The sequence below is a fragment of the Perca fluviatilis genome, chromosome 9 (genome assembly GCF_010015445.1).
Source record: "Perca fluviatilis chromosome 9, GENO_Pfluv_1.0, whole genome shotgun sequence".
Lineage (NCBI taxonomy): Eukaryota > Metazoa > Chordata > Actinopteri > Perciformes > Percidae > Perca > Perca fluviatilis.
In genome coordinates this window covers 17,670,680-17,698,441 of record NC_053120.1, presented here as the reverse complement: position 1 = coordinate 17,698,441, position 27,762 = coordinate 17,670,680, and the positions used below count along the sequence as shown (strand labels likewise).

The following is a 27,762-nucleotide window of genomic DNA, read 5'->3' as shown; positions in this document are numbered from 1 at the left end:
TCGCTGCGAGGGACACCACAAACTCGGCCTCTCTCCACTCTCCTGAACAGTGATTTGAGTGACAATGTTGGAATTGACAGAAGTGGATTAAAAGGAATGTTGCTTTATAAGGTCTTCTCTGGCCGCAGGACGAGAGTGACAGTAGGAAGAAAGATTCGGGACACGCATCTAGAGAGAGAAGGGCCCTGAGCTGACAATGTGGCCCTAATCTGAGTGACAAGGTCTGCACATCAGCGCTCAAACCTGCCTGGGTTGGGTCGGGTGGGGGTGGATGATGAGGGAGCTAAGGGGAGAGAGGAAGGAGAAGGGAGAGAAATAAGAAGAGACAGAGGGGGGAGGATGGAGAGGGCAGGCAAGGGTGTCCTTCCTTCAAACATGCTGGCCTTAATGGCACAGACAGCTCTGACATTTAACCACTGAATCATTTTCAGATAAGTGGATGTGGTAGTTGTGTGGGGAGAGTTGTGACTTGTAAAAAATTCATAAGGTGTTTTTATGGCTAAATATAAAGAGCTTTGAAAAAGACAAGAAAAACCTCAGCTAAGAAATAATGGTGATCACAGAACATGGCCGATCTGCCTAATGGGAGAAACAACTTCAATTTAAGGAAAGATGGAAAAGAAGAGAAGCAAGTTTGTGGCTTTAAGGTGCAGTAAATTGCAGGACTACTTGCGAAAATCTGTGCAGGACACATGAACTGATAGCTCATCCTTATTTAGTAACTACTGTGGAGGTTGTCTTGAGCAACAACATAACAGCTGGTTCAGTGACGCTGCTCAGTAGAAAACCAAAACTGCAATGGGCATCTCCCAAAAAATAATTACTATGAATGTGATACAGGACGCCACAGATAAAGGCCACATATGCTGAGCAGATTGTGAATGAAAGAAAGCTGTAAAAAAAAATGTCAAAGCTGCTCCAAGGAGTGCTAACAAAAGCAAACTAACAGAACAAGTATGTGTAACGGATACTGTCAGTTTCACAATTAGTACTGCCGACAATGTCAAAACACCCTAGTAATTCCAGAATGACAAATCATACTGGAGGTTATCGAATTACTCCGAAATAACAAAAGAACCATCTCTACTCGATATTACAGTAGCGTGTGAATGTGCTGTTCTCCATTAATGTCAAAGGATATCCTTTCATCAACTGAGGTGAAGGGAGAATGTTAGGCTAAACATGCGACCAAAGGAAGGGGCGTATTTGGACACTCTCCCATCTCACTATCCCCAAGGTGTAGCCTTACATTATTATCACTCCACAACAATAATTTTGGGCATGCAAAAGCAAACCTTTGCTTGGAAAAAAAAACATAGATCAAACAAAACAAATTGCATCTATATGAGACGTTTTTTTTTTTATAATGAACTGGGTTGAATATGAAAACTATACGCTAAAAAGATATATGCAGAACTCCCTACATACAAGCTGAAATCTAAAGCTCAATAAAACATTTAAATGTTATAATCAAGACAGTGATGAACTGAGTAATGACATTAACATCCTTTATTGTTAGCTAAATTTAGTTAATGTTAAAAGTTCTTTAAAAACACAAAAGTTTTTAATGCACTGTAGGCAACATGTATAAGAGTTCTGGGTAAAAAAATAAAAATAGAACCAACAAAAGCCTCTTTTGAAATCTTTTCATGAGATTCTGGGCTGAAATACAGGCCTCTCATTATTTCATAAGCAAATGTGTCTTTTTCAAATCAGGCTTTAACTATTTGGCTTCAGTGGAAACCCCAGTTTATGTCTGTCACTGAAAATTCCTAGCGAGTGTGCTGGGAGTTGTTGCTCTCTGCCTGCAGGTACAGACCGGCCTCCTCTGTCTGCCTGTCTGCAGATATCATACCGCGACGTGATCTGTTTAGCTGCCTGACTTAATGCTCACCTGCTCACGCGCCTCCGGCTGTGTGTGTGTGTGTGTGTGTGTGTGTGTGTGTGTGTGTGTGTTGATTGTGTCTGTAATCACAGGGCAGCAGATAAAGACGGAGACGCCATTCCAGCTGTGAGGAGACAGAAGAAGTCAACATACACACTCATACAGACATATACACACACACACACACACACACACACACACACACACACACACAAAGAAAGATAGATGGACTTTTACTACACTGACAACATGTTTACAAATTTAAACGCTGTTAATCCACTAGCAAACAATATGCAGTGAACAAAAAAGCACATGCAAACACACAAAGGATTGACAAGGTGGACTGTAAATAATGGGGCTGGTTACAATAGTTGGGGAAAAGGAAGTAAGAGAGCAGGATTGTACATGCGATGTCTTTGACGTTCTTTGTACATCTAAATACGTAGAACAAGGGGTTCAATTCCCACTTGTGCTGAAACTGGATGCTTTCCTCTGTGTTGAAAGGCTCTGGATGCATTGTGTGCCAAGCGTATTATATATATATTTTTTGTTATTTTATCCTCAGGTTGTCACGCCGCTGACAGATGCAGGCTGACGTGTACAACGCTCACAAAACACACACAGACACACTTGAGTAGGGGTCTGGACCCAGCTGGAGGTGGTCTTCTGCCAAACCTGACTGTGTTCATATTCATCACACACACACTGATTGGAACTGACAGGACACACACACACACACACACACACACACACAAGCACACACAGCTGGATAAAAATATCTACTGGTGAGTGAATCAATATTTGAAGGGCAACCTGCTATCCTAAAAAATGTATAACAAGAAACTATTCAACCACCTCTGCTGCATTATTCTGTCTTTGACTTCTTTTTCTGCTATTTCATCTTCCATCACAAATGGCATGTGCACTGTACATTTAAACAAAGGGAGGCCATTGAGAAAAGAGAAATAGAAGTGGATGTGAGAGAGAGAAAGCCACAATTGGATGTAGACCAGTAGCAGTGAGTGATGTCGTGAGAGAGGAGCAGACTGGGGAGAAAAAGCGAGAAGTGAATAATAGCCAATAGACTCTGAGAGCGACAGGATGAGAGAGAGATGGAGAAAGAGTGCCTCTCACACACACACACACACACACACACAAAGCAGAGACTCCGCAGGGCGCCAAATAATAACCTTCCTTGTCATTATCATCGCCCAGCCAAACCGCTCCACACCTCCTCCACTTCCTTCCATCTTCAACCCAATCATTGCCCTATCGTTTACAGTGTGCTGCTAAATGGGAACATCAATAGAAACATCCATTAGCAGTGTGAGTCCTTTCCTCTCTGATTCTCAAGTGCTTTAATAGTCGGCACACACACACACACACACACACACACACACACACACACACACACACACACACACACACACACACACACACACACACACCTTGGCCGACTGTTAACCAAGCTAGCCTTGCGCAGGCAAAGCCGAATTGATGGAGTGTGGAGTGTATCATTACAGCTCGTTAGTAACATGGTTGCTGTGAGGGCGGTGCCGTCAGTTAACCTGAAGCTAGAAACCATGAGGATGGGGCGCTTTCTGATTTAAGTAGGTTTTATACAAGCAGCAAATCTAGAATGTCTTCTTTCATTTATGTATTTATTTATTTTGCTCATGCTGCATTGTTTTTGCACTGTACTTTTCAAAATGTCACTGGATTTTCTGTTTAAGCCTTTGTAGGTGGCACTCGTTAGTCTTTTCTGGCAACCTTTGCTCAGGATGACTACTAAAGTCTTCTTGTATGTATTACAAACACACCATTGTCACTTTGGGATACATTTTCCCTGAGAAGGACCTGCCAGACATCAGGTATTTAAACCTGAAGAGTGCATAAAAATAAAATACTACTGTGTAATATCCATTAGTACTAGTAGCCAGACTCATGAGCACTTTTCTATATGGTCAAATGAAATTTAGACCATAAGACCACTTTTAAACACATTAATCCAACACTGGCATAAGACCAAAGTGTTAACTTCTTTTCTTTGAGTCAATGTACTACAGTTTTTTGCATACCACATTTTCAATGTGATAACCTGGAAACATACTGGACGGATCAATCCAAGTAATCCTATTTGTTGTTTACTAATGATCTGTTTTGATCAAAACATTTCATAAAACACACAAACGGTTAACTGATCATAAAAGGACAAACTATCATATTTAATGCAATATGGAAGGCGAGCAAATAAAAGGCCAATCTTATTTAGAACTGCATTAATACCTTGTTAACCTTAGTCTGAACTTTAGTCTAGTAACTAAAGTATGGGGAGATGTTTGACAGTTTAATGAACATCAAAATAAACCCTGCCCGAACATATTTAAAACAGTAGCAGAATGAGAAAAAGATAAGGAGGGACAAGAAGGGCAAATACAGCGAGTGCAGAGGGAGGGAAGGGTTTCCCACAATGCCGCCTCACACACTTTAATTTCAGCATGCATGGTTTTTTTTTTTAGGGCGAAGCAGGATGCTGGGAAGCCTGGGAGGGGCACAGGGTGGGTAAGTGGGGCTGGATATGGGGGTTTGTGGGATATGTGGTGCGGCTGTTAAACTTGACTTGTGAAATTGGTTTTGACTGATGGAAATAGAAGGAAAAAAATGAAGCAGGTTTTGTGCATGCACACAGAGACACGCTACAAATGGCATACACGTACAATTCAAATTACAATAACATTGCATAAATTAAGTCTTGTTCCAAAATAAGACATCCAAATTTGATGTAAAAATACATATTTACTAGCACCAAGAAACCACTTTTAAGAAGTTAAATTACTGAATTCAGCTAATTTCTTCTTCTTTTAATTACTGAATATAAAGCATTATGGAATACAAGCCGTCAATTTGTCTTAAAATTACTCAGAGGAGAAAATAGCAGTGTATAATGAGTTTGTTTTCTCACATTCACAACATTATTATCCCCTAACTCGGTGGTCTCCGATTCTTACCGTAAAAGGCATGTGTGTGTGTGCGTGTGTGTGGCAGGGTGGTGGTGGTGGTAGACCGCAGACAGACTTTAGGTGCCGTTGCACGTGTGTGTGTAAATGCGTGCCTCCTTCATGTCTGGACCTGGACAGAAAACAAACAGAGGAGAAGAACGCACAAGATAAATTCAGGTGTTGTTTGGTAAACCATGTTATTAAAATGTCATACACACTCACACTATGATGTACACTTAAATTATTCATCAGCTCTGACTGATGCGTGTAACAGTATTAGCGGTAATAAGTTTGCACTTTCATGTCATATGTACAACAAGCCCACTCACAACCCAGTTCCTATTTACACTCTGGGTGGTCTTGAGAAACAATAACAAGCCACTGCTGTGTGTACATTAACACAATTCATCTTATAAAAAAAGGTTTGGACGTAGGCTAGGTGGTTTAAAGTTGAAATACTGTGATGCTTCAAGGACAAGAGCCCCGCTAACACAAACATATGGAGTCAGCCTTTAAAGCCACTTTGCAGTTTGTGAAATCAGATCTAGATAAAACATGCAAGTGATTGTGTTGCGATGGCTGTTATGTCTCTTCTAATAAAGATCAAATGTCATTAATGTGCTTTTATGTGGTGCCCTAAACAAAATAAAGAATGTCGGGATAATGAAAGCACTGACTGTAATGTATGATATAGAGCTGGGTGTCTGACATGCCCACAGCACGGTGAGGCTGGGAGTGATGTGCACTGAGACAGAATGAATTATCAAGAAGACTTCCTGAGTATAACATCTTAAGTTCACCAGATGGTATTCAGCTAAACCTATACATGATTTACTTTGTTTGAAGACATTTACATTTACAATCATAATTAGCAAACTGACAAACATGTATTTTACTTCTTTTCAATAAATCATCAAAGGGAAGGTATTATAAGGATATTAGTGTGGAAAAGGATATAACATTGTGCATGTGTATACATGTGTATACAGTCCATTTGTTCTCCGAAAGGCTAACACTCCATTCCCTGCCTCTATTTTTCTCTACCCTGGCAAAAGAAAAAGCGGCTAAGACTGCAACTAATTTTTGTTTGGTCCATAAAATGTCAGAAAATACTGAAAAGTACAGTACAAAGAACAATCATTTTGGAGCATCAGGAAAGCATGGAAAAGATGAGTACCCAAATAAAAAATGGAATGTGTGTATACACTGTATATCAAAAAACAAATAAATATATGCACATATTATCATTACTACTCTACTGTGGTAGTAGTTGTAATAGTATTAAATCACATGATAGTTTCCATGGTTCTTCCAGTATCCCCTGATGTTTTCTTTGATTTGAGTGCCATTTGGTCTCCCATTATGACTAATAATAAGTCACACTGTGTACTCTGAAAGCTGTGGGTTCATGTGTAGTCAATAAGGACATTAAAGTTCCTGTGAAAGAAAATAATTTTTTTTAGCTACTTTGGCCAATAAAGATTTCTTTGAGCACCCTGCTGTTTGCAGTTTTAAGAAGTCCCTCAAAGTCCTTCTTACTTCTTTGCTTAGACCATTTGGTCCTTGGCAAAAACACTAGTGAATGGTCAAATGTAGATGTGGCATGTAAAAGTGCTTCTTACTAAATATATCTAGAAGTCTAAATATGCTGTTTTGGACCAGGCCTGCAATCATAAATTACACATTTCTGTGCAGACTCTAACTTTGATATTTTATTATATGTAGTATTAATATTGTATGCTTATCAGTCTTCTTTTTCCTTCATATTAAATGCAGTCAGTCCCATGTATTATATAAAGCAGTTTAGACACAGCTCTAATGAAACCTACGCTAGAAAAATAACACACCACACCTTAATAAATGGACCTGAAAATTCCTAGAAATTAAATGTATAATCTTAAAACCTAGTTGCAAATGAAAACACACACAAAAAGAAGAAAAGAAAAACGGTCCAAAAGGTTGTTGAAAGGTGGCTTGCGAACGTAGACATGCAAGTAAAATATTACTCTGAATTCCTCAGCCGGATCTACATTCATAGAGAAAGAACAATGATTGACCTTGGCCAGAAGAAAAATTGCCTCAATTGTTCATACTTCACTTTGATGTTAAATACAGTGAAACAGGGCTGCACAGGAAAGCTGCTCACCACAGCTGAAGGAGAAATTAAACCTTTTATTCCTAAGAACTGCCTCCCTCGTTTCTCTTTCTAAAGTTCCACTCTGTTCAATTGCCTGCATCTGCCAGAATATGCATGCAATTTACTATTTCTGTCTTGCCCGAGGTAATGCATCCTTCAGCTGGTGCTCTTTTCTATGGTATGTTCCTTCATACAATCGTTTTTTATTTAACCACCTCCTGCATCATTTCTTTCCCACCTCTCAATTTCTGTCTCATTGTTTTTGCTCTCTCTCACTCCCACCCCTCTCTTTCTCTGCTCCAGTTAGCAGACTTGCCGAACCCAGGGAGGGCACCTCAGTCATTAAGGTCCCGGCACGGAGTCACCAATTTATACTTTCATTAACAGATCCATGTGCTGCTCAGTTCATAAAAAAACCCCGGGACCACCCACATGTTTAGGCCCCCTCAAAACAAAATGCAACAATAAAAGATGTGTTCTCTATGCCGTCTAAATGAGTCAATTCACGCGAATGGAAAGAAAGAAGTTGGAAATGAAGGGACGGGTTCGATGATACACAGGGTGTTTATGTGTTAACGAGAAGACGCCATTAATCAGGGTTGAGTGCCTGAATAGTCCTTGTTGTGGGATTGGCCTTGCAGTTTTTGTTCTTTTTATATAAAATAAAGGAAGTCTTGTATAAATTAACAGTTTGTTTCCAAATGTGTCAGAATAGAGTGTGTGCGTAAGCGCAGTTTATAGGACAAACTGAGCTTTAATTCATTCCTTGGTTAGCATGCGTTTTTAAACTGTGCGGTGCTGTATCAGATGTACGACAGAGCAGTGTGCCAGAAGTCGTGTAACACTGATGCGAACACCTAATTTCTAGTGACACAGGTGATATTCTTTCTCTCTACTGACTGCTACAAAGAGACTGCAGGGTCAAGCAAAGAAAACGCAGCTAGAAGTTATTAATGAACACCTCCTTGGAATTTGAAGCCAGTTGTGGTCCTGCGTGGCTCAATGGACAAACATTGCAAGTTAGGAGTTCAACTTTCATTGGGCCACCCAGGGTTGAAATGTAAGATACTTGGTAGAGTAAGACATGTCTCAGCTGTATGGAAAAAAATCCTGCAATTACAGTTTTTCTTTCAGGTTTCTTTGAGCTAAATAAGGGCACACAGAAAAATATATCTTAAAGAGTAGAGAAGCATTTATGGTCTTTATGGTAAACTTATACATCTAAGCCTTTTTTATCAGATAGCTTCAGTTCAATACTAAAGATAAAGTAAAGACCAGCATGAAACTGTAAGATGCTTCGATAAAGGCTTCCAGATAAACGGACCTGAAGTTAAAAGTTGCTAAAGTTGGTTCTATGATGAGATGTAAAGTCATTGACTCACTGATGTCCTTTGTAAAGTAAAGGAATAATTTGAAAGTGTACTTGAATGTCAGGTAAATCTGCCAACTGCTTTGATCAATTGGTATTTTTTGTTTTTTTTTATCTGCTGCACCATGTCCAAATGATACGCATACCAGACAAGGAAACAAGCTCCATGGCTGTTTGCATTTCTTTACCTTTTATGTCTTAACATACTATAAACACTGATCTTTGTGCTTTGTCAGGGTATGTCTCTGTTCTTACCATATTGTGCCTGTTTGTAATAAAACTAGCAGAGGCATGTAGAGCTAGACCACCCAGAGCAGTTACCCAAACACCCTTCTTACTCACAAAAAAGAAAGAAAGAAAAGTCACTAGTCTTAATTATATCCATCCTCTGGGCGTGTCTTTCTGCCTAAAACAGACATCTGAGCCAGCCCCACCCCCCCGCCCCCCCACCACCACCACCACCAACAGGCCACAAACCTCACCGAGGCCTTATGGAAAGAACGTTTTGGTGAACATATTGACCTTAGATGGAAAAACCTATTCATCACTGTGAGGAGTTATTTTTACTGAGGTTACAAAGACAATCTGATTTTATATTGTTTATTGTTGGATTATCTCCTGTACCCTAGACTTGACTTTAAAAGTTCCCGCAGAGGTTCATTTGATAACAAAATCTGCAAGATGTTAAAATCAAGTAGAAGTGGGATGAAATACCAATAATATCAAAAACCTGCACAAAGCCAAGACTTACATGAAAGAGAAGAAAAGACTAGACAACCCTTGCACGCACACACACCCGTACGTTGTAATAAAGAGGCGTCTGCTCCAGGGAGGAGGCTGTTGTGACTGCACTATTCTTTTTTATGATCTATAATTTGCATGCTGGCAGTGTGATCGGGCAACCTAGTGGTGTCCACATAGAGAGACATAAGACATAGAGACAGAGATAGAGTCTACACAGGCAGGACCCCAGCGGCTATCTGCCAGACAAATCCTCCCAAGGCTTTGATCCTCTGCCCACGTCTCTCTGCGGTTTTTGTTTTCAGACAAACAACTGTGATGTTTTGCTGAAGTGCAATGAGATTCCAAGGCCCCCAAAAAAGGAGGACTCTTATAATCTGCTGCAAAAAAACACAAAGGAACACCAGCTCAAAAGAGCCAATTTATGATGGACGCAGCTTAGAATGTACCAAAATGTTCATCACCCCTGTTCACCCCTTCCTTCCTACTGTTTTCAATATTCTATTCACCAAGGATCAATTGGTTAATCTACTTCTGTTGCATTTTAGCGGAGATGCTATCAAAGGCCATTTGTTCCAAGCAGTGTGGGTAATGACCCTGAGCCGACACTTGCTGTTTGGCCGGGAAGAGCAAGCACAGGTAAGTAACCTCATATATTCTCGGGGGCTGAGCTAATGAGAGGGAATGGGAATACGGACTACGGTCCATCATCTACTTAGGACCCAGACAGCAGTGCCGTTGTTCTCTGCTGAGTGTAAATACACACACACACACACACACACACACACACACACACACGGAACACCCTAACCATCCTCCTCTTCATGCACCTAATTTTGCTCCTGTCTTAAGTAAATGTACTATGTGTAGCATTTTATCCTCAATAAGTCAATATCACATTACTTCTGAGACATTGATATTATTACTGTAAACAAGCAGTTTCCTTTGACCTTTTAACTGAATTTGTGTAGATTTTGTCAGTCTGCTGGTATGCTTTACTGCACAAAACATTTCAAAGATGCCATGCTTCCAGTACAAAAAGCAAGTAAAATAAAAAAACACTACAACACTACCACAGGTGTAAAAGCCATCAGTCCTCTGGACAATAGTTGTACTTATGCAATTTTATGAAAATAAACCACCATTAATCTAACATGGATATAGGACTAATGGAAAAAAGAGTTTTTCAATAGCTTATAATAATGACATAAGGATTCTTCATCATAAATGACCAATAGAGGTATATATAAAAATTAATTTCAGAGCTCTGTGCATTCTTTATCATTAGCTTGTTGTACCATCTACTTAAAGTAGCAGTCGTATATGGAGGAACACACATGCATGCACAGAAGAGGTATAGCGGAGTGTGAATTCCCCAGCCATGTGAGGCTGAGTGAATTCTGCTGTGATGGGACAGCGGCAGGGGGTCCACTCCTCTGCCTTTATTCGATTCAAGTCGAGCCTGGCAGCCTCTCTCACTGCTCTGGCACACACACGAATATTTATGCTTGTGTATGTGGAAAAAGAGAATGGATACTGGAATAAGTACTGTACTGTATTTAATGTATATGTGCGTGTGTATATACTTTAAGTGTGTTTGTGTGCATTTTCCAGCCAGATAACTCTAAGGGGATCATTAAAGTACAGAACTGTCCCATCTCTTTTTGCATTTCTCTATCTCTGTATTCTCTTTCTCAACTTCAGTCTTCAGAAAAGAACAATGAAGAATATTCAAACATAGACCTTTCTTGAATTGTTCTCATAGCGATCCAAAAGAAACCCCCAAGGCCAAGCAGAAAGGATTCAGAGGCCTCATTTAGTAGGCAGGTATAATCGAGACTCCCCCATCCCATCCCATCCCTCCCAGCAATTAGAGAGAGGCCAGGAAGTGCAGTATTTTATGACCTTATAAAGACAGAGGCATCGCTCTATTGGCCCTCACCCCCACTTCTCCATTTACCAGTTCTACAGTAACCCTCCCCTTTTTGGTTCTCTCTCATGGATGATTCGCTCAGGCTCACTTTGAAATCTTCTCCACCAACATCTCTTTCCCTTTCTTGTTGATTCCTACTCTCTCTGAAATATTGTCTCGCCACCACCATCCTTCTCAGTTTTAATTTTTCTATCTCTGCCCCCTCATGACCATCAATCTTTCATCCACCCATCATCCATCCAGTCATTTTAAAACTGTTGTGGCTTCAAACTCAATAAAAGCGCTCATTTTAATCTTTAATCCTCTGGTGGTTGGTGGGTGTCTTTGCTGAGGGGGAAAATGCTTTGATGGAGGAGCACTGTTGTTCTATGCTTTCCTTTGTGTGGACACAAATGTAACCATTTTCAACACTTGTCCATCAGGCTTCTATGCCCGTTCCCCAACTAGAGTATGTTCTCCCCCTTTACCATTGTAAACCATCGTTCATCGTTTGCCGGTTATTTTGCGTGAGCGTGAAACTGACAATTACTCGCTCTGTCCTCCAGTCCTGCAGTGAATTAATACGAGTTGACGGAGTGACTCATTTGCTTGTCATTTCCCCATATGCATTTTTTTTAAATATGAAACCATGTGACATATTGTGGCTTCAGCCTTGCAACCCAGTCCTAAAATGGACACCCAATAACAACCATTGCGCTTCTTGAGTCCTGCAGCTTTTAAAGCCAGCTTAGCAAGACTTGGCTGCTCCTGAAAGACCTTCTTCCACCGGAGCGGAGGGCAGACACACTTGAGAGGAAAAAGGGGAGGGAGAAGAAAGAACAGTTCCCTGTCTGGATACTTGCTTACAACATCCTCCATCTTATTCCTTTCTTTCTCCCCAGACTACGCTTGCATCATTCGACCAGTTCCAAACACAATAGGATTGTGTGTAGCTGTACAACTTGTGACTCCACTAATCTCTGTTGCTTGATATATAGCACATCCATCAAAACAATGACGAAAGAAGAAGCGGAAGGCGTTTCTCCATCAAATGAGTTCAAAACCCACTACCATTTAAAAACAGCTTTGTCTTGTCCAACTGGGGTGATTTGGACAACGATTTTAAATATTGGGAAATTCCAATCATTAAAACTGATTTGTTTTGGCATTGGCCAATGCCTTGGAGGATAGTTTCCCATTCTTTTAAACCATCTCTGTGCACCCCCACAACATTTCTAATCTTTTTCATCATTTTGCCATTTAAAATGCTGAAATGCCCTTTCTTTTAGTGGTTGTGGACATTAGAAAGATTGGGCCATGCAGCAACAGCATTGAGAGTACCCAGAGAAAAGAACTGAAGGGAGGTGAAAATGTGAGAAAAGACAGAAGGTTGCATGGCTCAGGCAGACTGAAAATAAGTAAGTGAAAGACATGAAAAGCTAGAAGAGAGAATTGAGATTGACTGGAATGGGTTTATTTGAAATGAGTTGAGCTGAACTGAAATAAGCTGAATTGAATTTGTTCTGTCTTCTGCAGAATGTCATTGTGAGGCACAGTTCATATTGTAAGAGAGTGACAGAAAATTACTTTTGCAATGGCAGGGCACAACAAGGGAGTAAGTATTATGTTGTGTAATAGAAGAGACACAGGTTAATTTCCCTAACAGCCAGGGTCTTGAACCCTAAATGCTCATTTGTGCACTCCCATTTTTCCTTTTGTTGCATCATGACGGTATTTTGACCTATATCCAATTCATGGTTGCTTTTACATTTATTTGATGTTCTAAGGAAAGAAGGAAGAAAAAAAAAGTGGCACCTTTAGAAAGTCAGCTTTCACAAATAGGAAATCCAACCCAAAAAAGATAGCCAAAAAAGACTCACCAAAGAGAAAGAAAAAACTGATCTGAACATGACCATTTACAGAGCCTACAATATAATAATAATAACACCAATAATAATAAAATATAAATGACCTATACTTATGGAACGATCACAGGGAAATGTAGCAATGATCTCCTGCATGAAGTGCACTGGATTTTCTATGACTAAATGTAAGAAACCCTGGACTGGATCCAAACAAGGCTTTAACAGAAAAAGCACACCATTGCTTTAGTAACCTCTGGGTGGAGGTTGAGGAGAGTCTTATCAGAAGGGAGGATGACAGGAACTGAAGAAAAAAAACATTTTCTTTTCCTCACACTGCCGCTCCTCTTTTACTACCCCCCTATCTGTGTACGGTGGCAGTCATTCTGGCTGTGCCTGCATGGTGGAAAATGATTTACTGCTGCTTTCAGCCTCACACTGAGATAGTAAGAAGATTACTCTCTGAGAGACTGGTCGCTTTGGGAACCGCTGAAACACATTAAAACAATAAGGTGGCTCTTTTCCAAGTTTCACTCCTGTGTTATGCCTTTTGGCTATGCTGTTCTCCAAGGTAATGTTTTAAAAAAAAAAAATTACTCCCTGCATCCCTGAAATGTTGGACTTTTTAAAAGCCGTAATGGATGCTGGAATATCCTCACAGCATGAAATGGATTCTCTCTTTTCTGACACAAAACAGGGACGTGCTAAACATCTGTGATGACGCAGGGGGAGTTAAATGCAGCGGCATAGAGTCATAATTAGGATATGAGTTCAATAAGATCAATACTGATTAAGATATTACCATATTATAACAATTTTTGGACCGATATTCAGTATCGATGAACAAAGAATATAAAATACGAAGAGTATTTCCTTTGAATTTCCATCTTTTTGGCGTGGAATTAAATAGTTTTAGTTTAAACGGTTCCTTAATGCAAAATAATGCAAAGTGGTGCATATTGCCTATTTATTATAAAAGGACACCAAATTAATTAAATGTATAAAACCAATTACATTCAAATATTAAAATGTGGGGGGCGCCAGGGTAGCACACCTGGTTGAGCGTGCGCCCCATGTACCAAGGCCCAGTCCTTACTGCAGCGGCCCGGGTTTGAGTCCTACCCGCGCCCCTTTGATGCATGTCAACCCCCCTCTCTCCATACCCCCTTTTCTGTCTTCATCTGTCCTCTCAAGTAAAGGCCCAAAAGCCCCAAAACAATCTTTAAAAAATCTTTAAAAAATATTAAAATGTGCAAAGAAATCTAATTTCAGGCTGTTCTTCTCTAGCTGTGTTCAGAGTGAAAATCTTATTGAATGTAAATGATGCCAAGCCAATTATACTTGAACCATTGTCATCCATTGGTTAGCTACAGTCGTGATAACATGAAAACGATCCACTGTCAACCAGTCCCACTTTGCGCAATTTCTGCATTTCCAAGAGACCAAATTATATAAATGAAAAGATATATCAACATACACAGAAATGATAATTGTTGGTGGGTTCCTCTTCAGTATAGAGAAATGAATGTGAGTGGAAAACAGAAAAAGGTGGCGAGATAAAGGCAATAGATAGGTTGAGGATGCAGCAGGTGACTCAGCCAGGATGGTTGTTCTTCACCGGGCGGCTGCGGCTCGACGCCAGGGACACACACAAAAACAAACACAGACGCACTCAAACGCATAACAAAAACACGCGCACGCATGCAAACACCAAACCCACCCCCGGTACACAGCTGACTGAGGCAATCAGGTGAAGGGGCAACAAAGGATAGACAAACACACGCACACAAGACAATGTATAACCCCGGGGTAAACCGAGCTCTCTTACCTCTCTTTCATCGCTCTTGTCTTTTTCTCGTTTGCTCTTCTGCTTCTCTTCCTTCCCTCTGCTAACGCTGCAAGCGCTTGTTCTGTTTCTTCTTCTCGTGCCAGGTCCTTTCATGGACAAGGAAAAGGACAGAGAGGGGAAACAAAACCATTAAGAAATTGTTTGGAATAGAGATATCTCTACCAGCACCACACATCAAGAAAATAAATATATAAAATACTCCATTCATAGAGTTCAGCCTTGTGGGATTCCAGTTATTGCCTCTAAAATTCAGTTATCTTTCAAAACAGTTTCTCATTCGCCATGTAGAAAGAATGTATGAAATACAAATCGATGCGGTTCACGGCCTAAAGAAGCATGTGCTTGCACAAACACTTAAAGTCAAGAAATATTTTGTTATGTTGTATTTTATCCCAAGTGATGAGTAACTATTTTAAAAACATACAGTTGAAAACCTGCACAATGCTGAGCAACAACAACCGGTGTTGTATTTGCAGAGTGGAGGAACATTGCTGTAAAGAGGAATGAGGTTCAATTTGGGGTCAGGAAGCACCAACTATAACAACCAGTGGCAAAAAGGAGCCATAGAATGACGACTATTAAGCTCCTATACTGCTGCATGCCAATCAGTTTGCATACCTGCGTTGGCTTGTTACTCTGCACGTTTCATCGTTTTTTTTAAGATGACATGTAATTGTGCTATTCGGATGAATGATGAGGGTTGGCGTGTATGCAGTGTCTTCCAGCGCATTGATAAAATTGCTAACAGCTGTGACAGCAGCCATTGCACACACAATACACACCTTTTGCCCATCTCATTTGTAGCATACAGCTGCACAGATAAAGCACGAGGGTTAAGCAAATATTGTACAATGGCCAGGAAACAATGAACCATCCCTCCCTCTCTCACACTCACTCACAGTAACTGCAGCGTTGCTAAGAGTGTGGCAACTGTGTGTGTGCGTGTGTGTGTGTGTGTGTGTGTGTCCGATGTGTGTGAAAAAATGACTGGCACTACTTGTCCTCTTTATTACTGTGAACAGAACAAACACCCCTGCTCCCCTCCCATTCATTTTAATCTCTATTCTTAATGATAAACCTCCTCAGTCACACTCTCGCTCCGTCTGTTCCCCTCCACCCACACCCCTCCAGCCTGGTGTTGACCCTCTGCAAAACCCCAGCGAGGCAACAGTGCTCCTTTGTTTGCCCGCCTCCCCCTCCTCTCTTTTGCCCCCTTGCCCTGCCCCGGACGATGCTGGTTGGCGGGGACGGAGGCATGCCTCGACAGGAACGCCGGAGAAGAGGAAGGGAGGGAACGAAGGAAGGAGGGAGGGATAGGATAAAAATATGTAGGTGGAGAGAGAGGGGGGGGGGGCACTTTGGGGGAGAAGAAAACACAATTTTTTTTTCTCTTCTCACTTTCATTCCTGTACATTTCTGTCCATTCATCACTATATCAGAGTGTGTTTGTGGGGATGAGGGGGTCGGGTATCGGAGGGACTACGCCCTCATTAAACCCACCGACTCCAGTTGACTGAGAGTTGAAGAAAGTCGATTGCAGAGGACTATTTCTGGTTTGGACTAGGATGCTAATTATAAAGACCAAAGTAAATAGTAGATAGAGATGAAGAAAAAAAAAAAAACTTTGACTCCATATTTGTTTTTCTGCTCTGAAAGCACAAACACTTAAAAAGAAAAGATCTGTTCCTTGGCTTTTACATTCATATGGCTCAGAAATAATGCGCGTGATATTCCAAAAGGCAATTTGTAAAAATAGAGTTTAAGTACACAACTTCATATTTCTCATTTATGCAAAAAAAAAATACTGGACCTGCCCATTGAGGTTAGTCAAGACATAATTTTAGCTGTTTCATTCTGGTACCACTGCTACCTCAGCAAACCCAGTTCCCTAATACCATAATACTGCTCTTGTAATGGTGCCTGGGGCATGTCTGATTTGGAAGAGGGAGACAGCACAGTAGAGCATTGCCTTTTCCCCTTAGCGAAAAACACACATGTGCGCACACAGGCAGCTCCAAGGCAATCGGACCATTAACCCCAGCTAATCTACCAACATTATGTTTATAGAAAATGTCTGTCCAGCTTAGGCGCACGTACAACCAAGCCATGCTAATTCATTCCGTGTGTGTGTGTGCGCAGGTGTGATATGCTGTCTTTGTAAGCCATGTGTGTGTCGGCACTGCTGCGAGTGTCGTGTCTCTCAGTATGCATGTGTGTACACTTGTGTGTCATGGCTGCCTGTGTCTACAGTGTCTGCTGTGACAGACACAGAGAGAACATGACAGGGACTGCGAGAAATAAAAAGTGTGTGAGTGTGCTAATGTGTTTGTGTGTGTGTGTGTGTGTGAGAATGTGTGTGCTGTGACTGCCAGCGATGCAGCACACAGCCTTGATCTAGACTCCTGCCTGTCTCGGACACCCCGCTGCGCCTGCTTCATCAATCAATAGGACAGATGAAGACGGTCTCCTGCCGCGCTGCGAGGAAAAACGGTGGCTTGCGTGCGCGAGTGTGTGTGCGTTTCTGCATGTAAGGAGGCTGAATGCCCTCGGGGAGAACGTGGCAGACATGATGCAAATCTCCAAGGTTTCCTGCCCACACAGAGATCATCTGCACTAGATTTCCTTCTTGTATCGCCAGAAAAAGTCAGACACCATTTGATAGCTGATTTGCATAGACTGATATATTTACCGGTGTTTTAATCCTAACCTCCTACAACCTCTTCCAAGTCTCAGAAGATGTTACACGGAAAACATGTTTTCGTGTATATAACTTTCAATTCAATTCTATCATTTTCTCACCTTTTGAGGACTTTTGAGGGTTGTGGGAAGTGGTGCAACTAATTTTGGAAGCGTTTAATATAACAGCCAAAAATCATGCTGCACTGATACCACAACTATTCTCTCTCTACATCTACAATGTAACACCAGGCTAAAAAAAGCACCAAAGAATTCGTTTTTGCTGGTCAGATGAGACATTCACCCTGAATCCAGGAAAACTCAATTACATGCACAAACTACTGTAATTACTTACTCCCTCACCCACAACACACACACACACACACACACACACACACACACACACACACACACACACACACACACACACACACACACACACACACACACACACACACACACACAAACAGCCCATTGATGTGTCTATCTACACTCCTTAAAACCCTGGCTATAAAAAAAACGTCTCAGGGGCTTATTCAAAAAATCTTTATGAAAATGGTTTTAATATACCTTCAGGCACAGTCAAATGAAGTGGAAAATACTTAAAAGCTGAAAAAAAAGCAGGCGAGCCAGATCAAGTGAACTTTATTTTCAGTCCATTAAAAAGCCTGTGAGACTCTGAACATAGCTGTAAGAGAAACACCTAAAACTGCCACTCATAAGAGCATGTGTGCAGGCTAAAGTGATCAAAAATAACTCGTTGGGTGTCATCAGAACCTAGTGTATTTACTCATTTGCAAAGTAGGAAGATACGCCCTTGGAGAGTGCACACTACTACCAATTGTTTATTGAAAACAAGGGATGTGAAACGATTAGTCATTGCAGTATACGCTTGTGAGTCAAAATAAGCAGCAAGTTTGGTTTGAGAATAGCTCAGACTGAGAAAGTATAGTGTTCCCATAGGTCACATTAAGATTCAGGACCAGAACCTTTTCAGAAATGCTTTAGGGTTGCGCTAGAGAGGCTTTGTCCCTGTTTGGATGTGGATGCATTTGTGTTTCTATTTCTTAAAAATATTTACAGAAACTACAGATTCTACTACAAAAACACATGTTTTTCACTTATACTGCATTTTATTTTCTTTAACTTAGTTAATATGGAGGAATGCTGACATGCTGTTAAAGAAACCTTTAATTTTAATTGCAAGCCCAGTTTTAATAAAAGTGTCCTCAAAGTACAGTAAAATGTACTAAAGACCATGAATCAATTTCACGACATTGAAATTGTAGACGTAACTGTGCAGAAAGAGTAGGAAGCTAGATTTGGGTTTATTTTGTTACTGGGAAGATGGAATGTGTGTCATTTCCTGGTGCTCCAAATGTCCAAGTGACTTGAATGCAAAGCCACAAAAGCCATTTCTCCCACAGCGCCTAAATCCTCCAAAACTGTTATCAGTCATTTGGAGGTTTTGACTTCTCAGTATGCAGCAAGACCGTTTTGTTTGTTTTCAATGTAACTTGTGATATTTGGACGAGGCTCAGTGCTCTCTTTGTTAGCCATTGTGTGGAGATGAATGAATCTTTCTTCCAAATTTCATACAGAGATGCACTGTGTGAAACCATAGAAACACCTTTGAGACCATTAAACTGAATTCTAGACTATGCGGGCACCAGGAATATGCCGGTATACAGAAACTGATATAAAGCAAGTATTAAATCTTGATTTAAGGTAAGTTCTACTGTACTGTTACACAAATTTCAAGCGTTAGTTCAAGTGTTTTTTTCTTTTAGTGGTATCCTGCATGTCTTAAGATGCTTCTTCACACATCAAGAAGAGTACATTTAGTGATAGCATTGTGAGACTGGAGAAGAAACAATGGCATAACAACTCATTGTTCAAATTAGAAAAAAAGCTGTTAAAGAGTTTGATTAATTTCTCACGCGAGCAGTCATAGATTAGCAAAAATGCAAGCATTTTGCAAAGCATTCTAGTTCATTGATGCTACCGTTAAGAAATGAGCATTGCTTCCCTGTTCTGTGATGGATTTTTCTCTGCATGACTGTTGAAAGTCAGTGCAAAATGGCAGAGCTCTTGTTTTGATTTTGAGCGACTCATAACACACTGTATGCTCATAGATCAAATGTGCTTTGACCTGATACTATTCTGAGAATATCCTTATACTGCGTCACATTTACGTTACACAGTCATTTACGGAAATGCATAACGTAACTACAGAAGGGGCCAAGAAATGTGATGCATTCTTTCTTTGAAAATAGTTTTAATCGGTATTCCAGTTAGGATTAGAAAAAAAAGCATATGTGTATGGAGAAAATTGACTGTATAAATTCTCAACCCAAAAATTAAGTTACTGAAAAAAAGAAAAATCCAGACATGAAATCCTGTGTCAGTTCCTAACCCAAGATGACCTGATTACATCGGCACATTGTGTGATTTGACATTGTACCGACGCCTGACGCTCAGACAAAGGAGCCGGTGCAGGCCTCGAGGGGGCAGATGACAAACACTCCTAAACCATAGCCAGACATAATCCCCCCTCTGCCCCCCCACCTCCCGCCAAACCCCACAACAAACGCACAGCGGAGGGGGACTTATTCAGAACATATTAGGGAGGTGAAGGAGGCCAGGCACTGAGGGACTCTCCCCACTTGGCTGTCCTAATCATCTGAGACATGCTCTCCAGAGGCAGAACCCCGCCCAATCCCCTTCCCGCCTACAAACCCCACCCCACCCCCCAAATGCATGACCCAGACACGTCCAGGAGAGTTTACAAGGGCGCACGGCCATAACTAACTGGGGAGGCTGACCAAAATGAACAGCCCCTCCCGGGAGCTGTTGTTTAATTGTCCATCTTCTTGGTCCAAATTAAACATGCTCGAGCACATTCAAGTATCCATACAGACACACACCCCTCCCACTGCCAACACCCCACTTTTAACAGACTGGCACGTTCCATAGAGCATGCCATTGATGCAGAATGATGAGCGAGACCCCATTGTCTCGTTATATTGTCTTCAATTAGGCAGTAGATGATAGGAGACAATGAGAGAAGCATTTGTAATCATGAGCCTCCCAAACTCATGCTGGGAAACAGAACTTCATTATGCCCAATGGTCCCTCATTGACGATAAAAGCAAGAATATGCGTGGTTCATCCTTAGGAAGTTTTCAAGCATAAATGGCTTGGAAAGAAGTGAGTCACCAGGAAATGCTGTAGGGGGTTCTGAAACTGAAAAACAACAGATATGGGGAGAGACCAATCTTCTTTTGTCTGCACTGCATGTGAACAGCAGGTTTCAACCTGAGAAATCTTCTTACATGTCCTCTTCACTTACCTGAAATCTCATCCTATGCAAGTTTACCACCCCGATATTTCTAGTTATAAAAGTCAGAATCAAAAGGGCTTTTAGAAAAGAGACGTTGGTTTGAAATAAGAAGAAAAAAAAAATCACTGATAATACTTTAAGAAGAACAAGAAACTTAGTGTTTTTTTCTGGGATAGTTTGTTAGGGATGAATTTACAGGAATAAAGTGTAGCCATTATGTCTTTTCATCTTCGCAACATACACGTTGTACAAGCTTAGCTCTGAGAACAGAAGCTCTGGCAGCGCTGGTGTCAGCTCACAGCCATCTGTAGAAATTAGACTTCTTTAAGAAAGCGAAAGAAAAACTCGAGAGCGTATTATCTGAATTTACCTGGAGAGTGTTCAGCTGAGAAATGACTCTAACCTGACACTTTGCCGGCTTTGTAGCTTACCCCGTCGTTTAAATCACGTCCCACCGTGGCTGTTAGGCTTTGATAGAACTATCCGACCGGACAAATACAGCTTTCATAAAATTGTGCAAATGATTTCTTTCAACTGGGATCGCCGCGGTATTGTTCCCCCATCCCCCCCCCCCCACCACCGCGTCTTTCCTCTCTCCTCACGGCACAAAGAGCTAATCTGAGACGAACACTCGCACCAGCTCTGACACATTGTCAAACCAAAACGGGGTGATTTTATTTTCTTTAAATAATGTAAGTGAAGCATGAGGTAAAAGCCATCATCCATGGAGGACAACAGAGGGGTTAGAGAAAAAGCTTCGTATTTTTCTCCCCATACACGCTGCAGGGATTATATAGTATGCTCCCTTTTACCCATCTATCCCTACAGCGGTTCTTCAACATGTAGAGAATCAGAGAGTGACCAGATAGATGCAGAAACGTTTTGGTTTTTCCCATTTGCAGATGGAATCAGTCTGTGATGGGTGCCAGTAGGAGGGATATCCGTAAAGTTGAGCAGCCCTGGGGCCAACCAACCTTTCCTGCAAGGCCCCGCTCCCTTATCTGATTCCAGCAGACGGGCCGAGATGATGGCCATGCCAGCCAGAGCCTTTGATTTTTTAAGTATATCCCTCTGCTTTCACACTGCTTTATTGATCGCCGACAGACCTCATTGTGTTCTTCTGCTAAAAGAGTGCTTTGAGAATTCTCTATTTGTAATGTGATCCCCCAGATGAGCATGGCAGAGAGGTGGACAGGCACTAATCCTCTTTTTGCCCCAGTCACCAGCATCGTCTATGATGATTCTTGTGGATCGCCCGCCAAGTTTCTCATCGCCAGAGGCGTAGATGACTCCCCTCTTCCTGACATTTCTTTTTTTTATGGGGAGGGGTCAGGGTATAATTCACACTTTAACGCCTCACTTTTTCTGAAGAACAATAGCTGAGGTTGGTGACCTAGAGTGGTAGTCAAATTTGATATTAACCACATTTAACATTCACTAATTTATTCACCCATGTGCAATAGGGTTTACACTAGAAGGTCCGGAATTCCATAACTACTAGAACTGCCGTGAGCGGTCATTTTGACCGCCAGATTCCAAACTCTATAATCTCTCATGATAAATACCTAATTGTGATACTGTATTATGTATTGTGTTAGGATATCTTTAGAAAAACGTAATAACACCAAAATGGACATTTTAACGAGTTTAATTATACATTTGAGTAGTAATAGGCCTATGTGTTTCAATAATTCATATCATGGCATAGTAAACCGTAATTATTTCATAAATATGGCCAAATAACAATTAAAAGTATCTTATTTGAACATTTAGCTATAACCTAACCTGGCACTGCCTCTGTTTTGGCGTCTGCTGCGGTGCGCAGTGCTGCTCGGACCGTGCGCCGCTGCCCTTTTTTTCCTCCATAAACTCCGCTCTCAGCTCCTCTGCCAGTTGCTGCATGAACTTCCTCCGGACAATTTTACTGCTGGTGCACTCCTTGGAAAGGATGTGTGCAATGACTGCAGCCAGTTTGAGGATGTATAAAGTTATATGAACATGTAAACAGCCACTGGCCACCTACGTGTACCGCGCCTTTCACAGAGTGAGCGCCCGGTGTTTGCCTTCTGATTCAGAACTGAGTCCATCCACGCCGTAGTAGCCTACGTTAACGACTCTGGCTTTGCCTTCGGCACATCGGTGATGCCCACACTTGTTACTTGAGACCGCTAGTTATGTTTCTCTGACAGAGACTATGATAGTTACTAAGCAACCAAGACGCATCTTCAACCACGCGAAAGATTAAAAACAATACCGCAAAAATCCGAGCGGTTAATATGACCGTGTATGGCCGAAATAGGTAAAAGTGATTGTATTTTCTTTGCCTTTCATGTAATGTATATGAAAAGAATTTAAAATTAAAATACAGACTCTTTTAGGAAAAGTCAGGCAGTAATTGAACACATACATACTACCAAAGCAGTCTGCTCGATGCTTACTGTATTTCTACAGGACCTTTCAGCTGCATCGATTTTCAGTTCATTCATGATTGTTTTTGACCACAGGCTAAATGTTAAATGTGCTCATTGACCTCTGTGGACCTGACAAATTACTCTGTGTTGAACAGCACCACGCAACAGTACAAAATAGGAAGCATCTGCCTCGTCGCTCCACCCAGATGGCATCAGAAATTATGTAAATTGGTTCATTAACCTTACAGTGCTTTAAGCAGTGGGCCATGCAGAGGGCTCATTCCATCCGGGGTTTCTTGAATTTTTATTAACGCCCATTAATGGCATCGGGAAAGTTTCCCTAATGGCCTGAGGTGGTTCACTGTGGTGTTATCAAACACTGTAGTAATTATACATGACATCCCTTGATTAACAGTCCTGTGATTATTGCACCATGTCAGATGATCTTTTTTTCCCCCTGTTTAAAGACAGTCATCTATTTTCTTGGCAAGAACATATTTCAGAGGAAGAAAAAACAAAACGAGGCCTCATATTATCACAACGCTCCCCCACCCCAACAAGCAGGCTTGGAACTTTAACCCCTGACAATAGAATGGTATGAAGAAAAAGAAGCAGGGGGGTGAAAATGTTTGAAAGGATCTGCGTTTTCATACAGCGTTTCCCCCCAGTGCCAGAGTGTGTGAAAAATTATCTTGCAGTGCGTGTCTGTGTGGGAGCTTTCAGCAGTGAGGGCTTGCACCTGGAGCAGGGAGGAGCATGCGAGGGATCAAGGGTCACCTTGTGGGCTAAACAGGATTGGAGTTCTCCATCTTCCTAAGAAGGCAAGACGACCACTGCGGCTGCATTTCACAACATGGGCCTTTCACACACCCCTTCCTTCCCTTCTCTCCTTCCTTTCTCGTTCAATTCCTTTTCTGTTCTCCTTTGCAAAGGCGCAGTAATCCATAATCCACTCAACTATCAGCGGCTCAATTATCCCTCCCGTTTGCCCATTTTCTCCCCTCGGATGGAGATTCAAAAACAATTAACCTCTTCACGGCTGGGGACTTTTCCCAGGAAAGGGCACGGTGGTAATTGAATGACTCCACCATTTACATTCCTGACCATGACTTCACTCCTTCACGCATAAATCTGGTTACCGTGAATCCTAATCTGTGGCTTTGTGATTGTCCAATGTCATTATCACGGATGTTGTATTATCAGGTTATGAAGACAGTATTTTACTTCAAGCGGTATTTAACAGGACAATCTGTTAATGTTTACATAACACCCATCTGACCTACTTCAACCTTAATAGCTTAACATAATTTGTACTCAAACATGTTGACAGTTTAGTGATTCAGAAAAAGATGCCTTCAAACAACCTAAAATAATAATTATTCTCATGTCAAACTCCGTAGACTCTGTAAACTGTGAACTGGATTATTTCACACCAAGTGTCTATAAGCTATTGCGCATCCCCCGCATCCTCAGCCTTCAATAAAATGTTGTCTTCTCCCCCTTCGTTATGGAGGGGCCTCCTATTCATCTCCAGGTAGAAAGCCTCAAAGTGAAGGAGGGAAGAACAGCTTGTTGCTCCCATTGAGCTTTTTTATTACTTCCCCCTTCAAAGGGAGATGGCAGAGGAAGAGACATCCTCAATCTCCTTGATGCCATGATACACAGAAAACACACACAAACAAGTAGCAGGATTTCGGTTGAAGCTCTTTGCAAATTTGACCAACACGTGTTCTTCATAACATCGTATTGGACAAGATGAAATGGTTGAGGGTACAGAGAGAGCCCATTCCAGCTGTTAGGGGATAATCTTCTAACAAACAGGTTGGTCAAAAATGGACATTGTTGACAAAAACAACTCCGGAATTATTAGGCTTATTCGACCACAAACAGAAAAAAGTATTACATACACCTCTACTTGTTTTGATTTTCACTGTGTTGTCGAGCAAAGATGTCAAACAAAGACTCCACTCCAACCAGCCATTTTCCACAAAGCAAGCTAGCTTCTTCTTATCTAGCTAAACCAGCAGCAGCCAAATGATGTAATCCCTAACCAACACACATCGAGAAAACAAAGCCATGTACTCCTCAAAAGGAAGAATGAATTTGTCCGTCAAAGAAATCCACATATCGAAGCATTTTTTACCAACTCCCACCCTTTAATTGGTGTTTTCGCTTTCCTTTTGCTCGACTTCAGAAACCACATCGGCTTAAGACCCACCTCAAAGATGCCCAGCACGTCGAGGTGCGACAAACAGCATCTGAGGGCCTCATTTAAAACCTCCAGTAAAGTAAAAATCGAATCTTCAATAAGAAATTATATTTTATGTTATTTGACGCTCAAAAGATTCAACTCCCATTCATTACTATAATAATTATTTTATTGACCCTAATTCTTTTGAATTCCGAGACTCAGATTTACCAGCATCACACTGCAAAAAACTTAAACAGGGAAAACGTCAAGCTTCAGAGCCTCCCGTATGTGGTACAGCACAACCCTGAACAGTCATATAGTACAATTCATGTAACGCTTAAAAAAAAAAGAGAGCTAAGTAGCATCGCACATAAACCCCAGCTAACTGAACAAAATAGTGTACAATTAAATAACTACAGGCACCATGGCCATAACTAGATTCTTGCAGACGCTCGCCAGAACAGCATAGCTTAAATCTCCCTCTTTCACACACACTGAGATAAACACACACCCACACACACACACACACACAACACAGAAGAAGTCTTTGATGTTTCTTCATGAGTGTGTGTATTGCAGCTGTGTGAGTAACCCACTCCATCCAAGATCCATAGGCTACACAGTGGCAGCAACAGTAGCGATGAAACTGCAATGCTGTACCACACACACACACACGCACAAACAACCAAACAAACAAACAAACATACAAACAAACTCTCAAACAACATAGCTTGTCCTGATTGTGGATGGAGAAAGGAGAAAGGGGCACAGGCGGCGCCTGCATGAGGACTCAAAAGAGACGACGAAGAAGAAGAAAACCTCAAACAACTGGCTGTGCTCCAGACAGGACCTTCTCTTGATCATTATGTCTAGCCTTCAGGTGTCTGGGTTCGGGCCGACTGTAGGTGGTAGTTAGGTGTGGGGGGGGGGGGTGTAGATAACACAACAGCCAGACAAAGACGGAATAAGAGGGCTGCCTACATACCACCAGCATCAAGGAAAGGAGGGTGGGAGGCAAGAGAGGGAGCAACAAGAAGAAAAAAGGAGGGTTATAAAAATTTCATTAGACAATCCTTTGCCAATGTGACTTTCTGTATCGGTTTCCTTTTCTTTTTTTGTCAGCTCCCCTCCCTTCTCACTCCTCTAGAGCGTTGCCTCTGATAATGGGGCAGACAGATTTTATAGGTCCTAATTAAAGCCATCTGAAGCCTTTCAAAACATAAAATGGCCCCGGTCCCCCGCTCTTTTTCTCTGATTGTGCAGAAATCACAGGGCACCGATTTTTGATTGTGGCTCCAAAATATACCTACATTTTACAACAACCCCCTGCCTCCCCTGACCCCACTACCCCCTAATTTCCAATCAGTAAAAGGGTTCAGTGAATGACATGACCTCATTGAGTGTCTGTCAAATTCACTGGAATTTGACATAAATGCTTGTTGGCGGAACAACTAATTTCAAAATTAAAAAAGAAAAAGAAAAAAAATGTCAGTTCTTTATCTGAGCCTGACCGGAGTCTAAACTTAAGGGATGTTTTTTTGGTCATATCCTGCATTGAAAATGTCACAAAAGATTATTGAAGATCCACCCTTATCCTGCCTGGCGGGTTGAAGTGGAGTGCAGCCCTGTTTTAGTGCGCTTCAAGTACTCCATTTCTCTCTCTCTCTCTCTCTCTAGACCCCCCCTAATTGTCCTCATTGAGCCGTGTGGACCGGTTGCATAGCCTGCCTGTCTGGCTGGGGTCAGCGGGTTTACCGTGTGCTTTTTATCTATATTTCATGCTATGGCGCTGCGCGCAGACAACCACACATTCACAATGAGAAACAGAGACACAGAAAGAATGTCGACAGGATGAAATGAACTCAAGAGAACACTCAAGCATCAAGTGAAAGTACATTTGTTTAGCGATAAAAAAACAGCCTATAAAGCGTTTTTAATGTTTATTTCGCCTTTAATATAGCATAAATAAAAAGGACAGAAAGCGCACGGCGCAAAAGTGACACATGCAGTCATACATTTGAAACTGTCTGTAATCGACTACAAATAGGACTAGACGATAAATACAACTTCTACCTTACTGAATAGTAGCAATAAATAAGCGATTAGAAGAGGAAAAAATATAACTTACGATTCATTTCAATAACTTTTGGGCGTTATTTTCTCGCCCTTGCGCCTCTCCGGTCGTTTGGAGACGGAAAAAAAGTCTGTTCCTCCGGCGAAGCGGACTCATTCTCATTCGCAGGATGGTCAGCTTCATCTGATGGCGATACAGTTTGTATAAGATAACACCTGATTAATTCTGCCGAGGACAGTGGACGTCCGATTCAGCCGGTGTCAGGTCTTCAGTGATGCCTGCACTCGCCGGGATTGAGTGCTGAGAGGAGAGG

The 27,762-nt window shown here is 41.5% G+C and overlaps 1 long non-coding RNA gene across 2 annotated transcripts; it reads right to left on the bottom strand.

The window, feature by feature from the left end:
• Window positions 1-284: 284 nt before the first annotated feature.
• Window positions 285-27,762, bottom strand: LOC120565502. 2 transcript variants are annotated; one of them, XR_005640265.1, is made up of 4 exons: window positions 27,504-27,762; window positions 14,734-14,840; window positions 4,894-5,014; window positions 285-2,009 (listed from the first exon to the last, which is right to left on the bottom strand). It is a non-coding gene; the product is annotated as an uncharacterized LOC120565502 (long non-coding RNA). The 2 variants fall into 2 exon arrangements; XR_005640264.1 differs by lacking the exon at window positions 285-2,009 and having other exon boundaries at window positions 4,079-5,014; window positions 27,504-27,761.